A 7,553-nucleotide genomic window follows, 5' to 3' on the forward strand; every position below is an offset into this window, starting at 1 on the left:
TGTTGTATATATGCTGGAGACCGATAATCATCGTCTAACTTGTTTCAGTTATGTTAAATCTGATAACTATTTTGAATTGTTTGAAAGCATGGAAAGGATCAAGGCACTTTTTGATTTGAGAGTAACCTACTTGACCACATAAAGCCTACCTGTGAGAAGAGCGAGTATCTGATACCCCAATCTGAGCCTAATGAATCAAGTCCTCAAACATGAACTGTCAATATTCATAAGCAAAATGCTTGTTGAATTTGCCTGAAATTTTTCAAAAATCCAGTTCATGGTTGAATCTTATAGGACTTTGATATTTTTACTTTGTTGAACCCTTAACCTTTTTGTACTTTGTCCCTTGCCTTAGGATAGGGGAACATTCAATTAGAGTTTTGTTGTATTCAAGTTGGGGAGAAAAAGGAGGCATTATATGTTAAGTTCTGGTGAAGTTGTAAAATAACCTGACAACATTGAATCAAAGAAAAAAAAATTGTACATTTGAAAAGAAAAGAAAAGAAAAAGAAAGAGAAAAATCAAAAATAGAATAAGTTGTCAAGGTTATAAGTTTGATTGTTAATCACCAAAGGTTTTAATTCTTGGTAGGGAAGTATATGGATTTCAAGTTGTGATACAAAAAAATGTTCCTCTTTGATAGGCTTTCTGATCAATTGCCCCACATATGACATTTCTTTTGTAGCCCGGCCAAGTTATAACCCTTGCAAGACCTTTTGATCCATGCTTTTATGCTTTTTGAGATGATATTTGGATGGACACCTAACTTAAATAGGATGTTAGCATGATTGTTGGATGTGTGTTCATTACCTCATTCATTGTTATCATTATATTGCATTTACTTTCAAAGAAGTGTGTTAGGTGTGGTTCATAGATAGATATGTTTATACTTTGAAGTTTATGATGTGTATTTTGTGTTTAGGACTTGTTTCATATTTATAGCTGTGCTAGGAATAATGGGAAACTTCATGCTTGCCGGTGCTTTCACATTTGAATCACCACTTGAAAATTTTTATTTGATTTGAATTGTTTGGTAGTGTGCTAGAAAGCTTGTCCAAAGCCTTGTGAGTTTCCTTTTGATTCTTTTGTTTGAGGACAAACAAAAAGCTAAGTTGGGGAGAGTTTGATAAGTGCTCAAAAGTAATATATTTCATGTGTTAAAAGAGGCATTTTTAGTGACTTGTTATGCAAGTTATCTATGGAAAAGCAACCAATTGTTGTAATTATACCATTTATGCTTTATATGCCTAATTCTACCCAATTTATGCAGGAAATGACAAGCAAGGACCAAAACTCAAGTTGTGTGAACCAAGCAGATCTCGCTTACGCGAGGTCATCTCGCTTAAGCGAGATTCCTCCAGGGAGAAGCTCAACCTTCGCTTGCATCTCGCTTCCAGGGTCGCTTGTGAATTTTAGAATCTCGCTTACGCGAGATCATCTCGCTTACGCGAGATTTCTCCAGGGAACAGATGAGCATCTCGCTTTCTATCTCGCTTCCATGTCGCTCAAGCAGGATTCTAAGGCGGTTTAAGTTTCAAGCAACTTCGCTTACGCGAGGTCCCACTCGCTTACGCGAGATACAACTTCATCAAGGAGCAGGGCTACGTGGCAAGACTTCATTGGTTTTTGTTAGATATTTAGGCATCTCGCTTGCGCGAGATGCAGCTCGCTTAAGCGAGATTGCACGTTTTCAGCCCATTTAAATACAAGTTTTCCCTCTCTCTAGGACTATTCACTATTCCATTAAAACATTTTATACATTTCTAGAGAGAGGTTAGAGCTATTTCATAGAGAGAAACACAAAGCAAGTGATTAAGGAGTAGATTCAACCCTAGATTCATTGAGACATCAAGGATCTTGGCATGGAATCTTCATCTTTCCTTCCTTCCTTGCATTAGTTTACATGTCTATATGTAACTATCACCTTCTTTGTAGTATTGAGGTAACTATCAAGCTATTATGTAATCTTTTGATCTTTTAATATATAAGGTTCTAGCTTAATGATTCAATATTGTTGTTATTCTTGCTTTTAATGCTTTCAAAGAGATTCAAGATGATTTGGACACAAACCCTTGAATCTAGAACTAGAATAACAATCTATCTTATGTTATATCACTCTTGACAAGTTTGTAAACCTTTGATAATTACTTTTAATCAAGCTTTTAATGCTTTCGGATACTTAATCAGGCTGGACACGGTCGATTAAGTCATCCGATCGACTTTGTTATCGTTTAAGGAATTTGGACACGAATGTTTAAACGATAACTTGGAAACAACGATGTCGCTTTGGACACGAAGGATGTTGTAGAAATGATTGTAATAATATTGGTTATAAAGCTAGAGTCTGTTAATTGATCGAGAGATTGCTGCTGTTATGCTTGCTCGTTATCTTATACCGTAAGCGAAATAGTTCGATCCCCTCTCGTTTTTACTTTAGTGTCAAACATGGATATAGTGTTACACACAAACAAATTATATCCAAACCCTTAATGTGAACGATTGTGTAAATGCTTATGATTAAACGTAACTCCCTGTGGAAACGATCCTATATATACTCACGTGTACATAGTTATATGACGTGTAGGAAAAATCTTACATCAGCATCCTCACCAATTCAATCCTCAATTATCCATTCCATTCTCCACCTCCACGTATTTTTAAATTTAAAATCAAATGAATATCAGCTCACTATACTCCCATGCTTCAACAATTCAGCTCACTCTTTAACACATAGATCTGATTATGATACCTGTCATGTATCAAAGAAAAGGAAACAAATAATAGATAGAAAATGTCACCGACTCACCAACCAGCACATGAACAAGTTGTGTAGACTGATTATGATTTTGCCATCCATCCGCTAATTTAGAAGGTAAGGGCAAAAATGGAAAAAAATTGAAAAGTAAAACTTCTCTCATCTTTCTTCGCAGGTTTGGGGAGAAGATCAAAAGCGTGGGACCCACACCAAATTAGCATCTCTCCCCTATTTCTTTGGTCTTCCAAACAAGAGAAGTTGGCATTCTCTCTTCAATTTCTCTCTCACCAACTTCTCTCTTCTCTTTTTCACCTCAACCAAACACAGGCTAAAGGGAGGGGTGCGGAGGAGCTGAACTGCGAACACACTATTCATATTAAGAGAGAATCTACCGCTAGGCTGTGTGAACAGTATATATAAGGATATACTAACAACATATATTATATATAATGATTTTTTTAGGTTTATTATATAAAAAAATGGGTAATAATCTGGTGTGGCTATAACCACACTCAACCATACGATGGGTCCGCCCCTGCAATCATAAGGAAGAAACAATTCATCAATTTTTGAACAAAATAAAGCTACTATCATTTTGGTTGCTAAGACAAAACATGTAAATCTTGTTTTAGGTTATCATAATTGGTGTTCTATTTTGGTGCATCTTATGTTAGGTAGAATGCTTTTTACAGCCCGTTTGTTATATTTTTTTTTTTAAGAAAATAATCTTTTTTTTTAAATAATCACTTTTAAAAGTATTGCATCCATTTGTTTTAACTTTTTAAAAAAAAATCAGAATCTAAAAACAATTTCAAACGAGAAGCTGTTAAGATTATCAAAAACTAGATTTTTTTTTATAGGGGAGAGAAAATACGAGTCAAAAGATTTAACTAATTTTATAACAAAAAATTCTTTTTATATAGCTGTATCTAAACAAACCAAATTATTATTTTTTTTTTAAAAATGGTTTCAAAAAAAAAAAAAAGCAAAATAGATTCTGATTTTTCATACAATCTCTACAAAATAATCGCTAAATAATTTTACGTGAAAATCACTTTTATTTTAATCCATAACAAACAAGCTCGTAGTTGGTAACATATATTCTACTTTGTCTGTGTCCCTGTGAGCTTAAATGAGTTGGTAGGATAATATAATATATGCAAGGTCCGAGGTTCAGTACACCAAAAAAAAAAAAAAAATTCTATTTTGACTAGTTAAAAAAAAGGTTTGTGGGAAAGAAACATAATATGCACATTTTGGTACCAAGCACTTCGTGATACTCGTGTGTCTCGCCTCTCACGAGACAAATTGGTCCATGTCACGTGGTTGTAAATTAAAGCGTATATTCATGTGGATATGTTATACTGTACGAAGGAAAAATTACTTTTGGTACCTACCTTAAATCACGGAAGAGGTTGATGACAAATGCTTAATATATATAAGCACATGAAACTAATGTACTTCATTGGTACCTACCATTAAATATCAACTCTCCCAAACCTTAAACCCTAAACCCTTAATAGAACCAAACAACAATGGAGTCTCAACAATCCCATAACCAACTTCATGTAGTTTTTCTTCCATTTCCAACTCCTGGTCATATGATTCCAATGATAGAGACAGCAAGACTATTTGCCAAACATGGTGTTAATGTTACTATCATCACTACACATGCTAATGCCTCAACATTCCAAAAATCCATAGATAGTGACATCAGTTTAGGATACTCCATCAAAACTCAACTTCTTCAGTTCCCTTCAGCTCAAGTTGGTCTCCCTGATGGTGTTGAAAACATGAAAGATGGAACTTCATTTGAAATACTAGGTAAAATCACCCGCGCAACAATGATGCTCCAAAATCCAATTGATATTCTGTTTCAAGACCTTCAACCTGATTGTATTGTCACTGATATGTCGTATCCGTGGACTGTGCAAGCAGCTGCAAAATTAGGTATTCCGAGAATTCATTATTACAGCTCAAGCCAATTCTCCAACTGTGCCTTCCATTTTATGATGAAGTATAGACCTCATGATAATTTAGTTTCTGATACACAGAAATTTACAATTCCTGGTTTGCCTCATACAATTGAGATGACTCCTCTGCAAATTCCTGATTGGTTGCATACAAAGAATCCTGCCGCTGCCTATTTTGAACCAATGTTTGAATCAGAGAAAAGAAGTTATGGAACACTATACAACAGTTTTCATGAACTGGAAAGTGATTATGAAAAACTTAGTAACACTACAATGGGGATCAAATCTTGGAGTGTGGGACCAGTTTCAGCTTGGATCAACAAGGATAATGAGAAAAAGGCCAATGGGGGACACATAGAGGAACTTGGGAAAGAGGAAGAATGGCTAAATTGGCTTAACTCAAAACAAAATGAGTCTGTATTGTATGTATGTTTTGGCAGCCTTACTAGGTTTCCTCATGCTCAGCTTGTAGAAATTGTGCATGGGCTTGAAAAATCAGGTCAAAATTTTATCTGGGTTGTAAAAAAAAATGATAAAGATGAAGATGGAGAAGGTTTCCTGCAAGAATTTGAGGAAAGGATGAAAGAAAGCGAAAAGGGCTATATCATATGGAATTGGGCACCGCAGCTTCTGATATTAGATCACCCTGCAACAGGAGGGATTGTTACTCACTGTGGTTGGAACTCAATTCTTGAAAGCTTAAATGTTGGTTTGCCAATGATCACGTGGCCGGTGTTTGCTGAGCAATTTTACAATGAGAAGTTGCTTGTTGATGTTTTGAAGATTGGGGTCCCTGTAGGAGCAAAAGAAAATAATTTATGGATTAACATTAATGCAGAGAAAGTGGTGAGAAGGGAAGAGATAGTTAAGGCTGTAAAGATTTTGATGGGAAGTGACCAAGAGAGCATAGAAATGAGGATGAGAGCAAAGAAACTTGGTGATGCTGCCAAGAGGACTATAGAGGAAGGTGGACACTCTTACAACAACTTGATTAAGTTGATTGATGAACTGAAATCATTGAAGAAATCTAAGCCACTTGGTGAGAAATCAGATTAGATAATCGAAGTATTTTTCTCTCAGTATTTTGCTGTTATCTGTAGTTCAATAATCAACATCTAATCATTCTTGTGACGGCGATGATGATTGAAACTTTATTGTCTACTTTGGTTTGCTTTATACTCCCTCCGTTTCAAAATGAGTGTCGCTTTAGCCAAAAAAATTTGTTTCAAAATGAGTGTCGCTTTCAGTTTCCAATGCAATAATAACTTTTTCTTTTCAATTGTACCCTCCAATTAATACTCTGCACACTACTTCCAAAGTATTACTTTTAAAACTAACCAATAGTTAATAAGGATAATTTGGTAAAATAACCATTTTTTTCTCTTAATCATTGCATTTCTTAATATGTGTGTAAACACCTAAAACGACACTCATTTTGAAACGGAGGGAGTAATATTTATCATTTCATGGGTCGTATTAATTTTTCACTAGTAAATGAATCTACCCTAGCTGCCATTGATTCAATGAGTCCAGGACTACAAAGCTATTAATTAAATGTGGTGCTCAAAATTTGGTTTGTTTAAGATCAAGAATTTAGTTGAAAACTGTTTTTTTCCTCCTTAAAAAGGAAATATAAAATAGCTAAGAAAGTAAGTTTTTTATACTTCATCATAATTTCCATTTGATAAAGCATATGATGAAGCTGGCTCAATAATGCTTTGACTGATTTTTCCATAACCTAGGAAATGACAATTAGTTATTGGAAACACAGACATACAAATGAAGGAGCCAGAGTTTCAACCAAGATCACGACGTCCGACTTAACAATTTCGACATTTTTATCGGTTAAACTGCTCTTAACCATACCCATGAACCCATTACAGTTCAAGCTTGATCAGTAGCAATACCATGCTTGATTTACTCAATCACACATGTTTTATTTTTTTATTAGTATTTTATCTACTATACATCTACATATACAAAGTTTTACTTTCAAGAAAATCTAAGTTGTACTCTCCGGACAATGTTTTACAATTAAGAAATATATTTGTTTTGAACTGTTTATTTTAATTTTCAATTCATGTTAATTTTTAAAATATTGATTATTTGTTTGATTTAACCACTGTTGATTATCAATTAATTTTGTATGTATAATTTTAAAAAATATGAATAACAAATATATGTTAAAAACAAGTGGTTATGTAGATACTTTGAAAAAAGAATAACTTTATTTCACTTTAAAAGTATTTAATTTTTTTTTGCTTAGTCTAGTGAATAAAAATTTATCTATTAAGATGAATAAGTGGGTAATCACAGGAACAAAAGTATTCCAAATTTACTGATATAGATTTTGAAGTTGAAAGTTAACTGAGGTATTGACTAATATCTTTCAAAAGTTATTAGCTCTTTTTTAAGAGATTATGCCAAAGAATGAACTTTGTCTCTCAATTATGGGTTCCTTAACTACTTTAAAGAGTGTTAAATAAGGTGTTTTTTTTGTTGCACTTTTGGCGGGTTTTTTTTCTACGTCCCCACGGATCTCCAAGGGAATTCCATCAACATAATCTCCAAGGGAATTCCATCAACATACAAATAATCAAATGGATAGTAAAATAAAATTAAAATTAAAATATACCTAAACAGACTAGACTTTAAATCCAAATAAAGTCTTTTAGATCTATTAGGGCAACCTACTTAAATAAATATGAGTAATTTTGAAATTAGAACGCACCAAGTCATAGACGATCATCCCAAATATGAGTAATTTTGAAATTAGAACGCACCAAGTCATAGACGATCATCCCCGATGAACATATAATTAATTA

General features: G+C 33.8%; 1 pseudogene across 1 annotated transcript; it reads left to right on the forward strand.

The window, feature by feature from the left end:
• Positions 1–4,219: 4,219 nt before the first annotated feature.
• LOC146908204 (soyasapogenol B glucuronide galactosyltransferase pseudogene) lies at positions 4,220–5,889 on the forward strand (annotated as a pseudogene). Its single transcript, XR_015019693.1, has one exon. The product of XR_015019693.1 is annotated as a soyasapogenol B glucuronide galactosyltransferase pseudogene (transcript).
• The last annotated feature ends 1,664 nt before the right edge of the window (positions 5,890–7,553 follow it).

Source organism: Medicago sativa, chromosome 7 (genome assembly GCF_051527215.1).
Source record: "Medicago sativa cultivar Bolivia chromosome 7, Bolivia_mono, whole genome shotgun sequence".
Classification (NCBI taxonomy): Eukaryota; Viridiplantae; Streptophyta; class Magnoliopsida; order Fabales; family Fabaceae; genus Medicago; species Medicago sativa.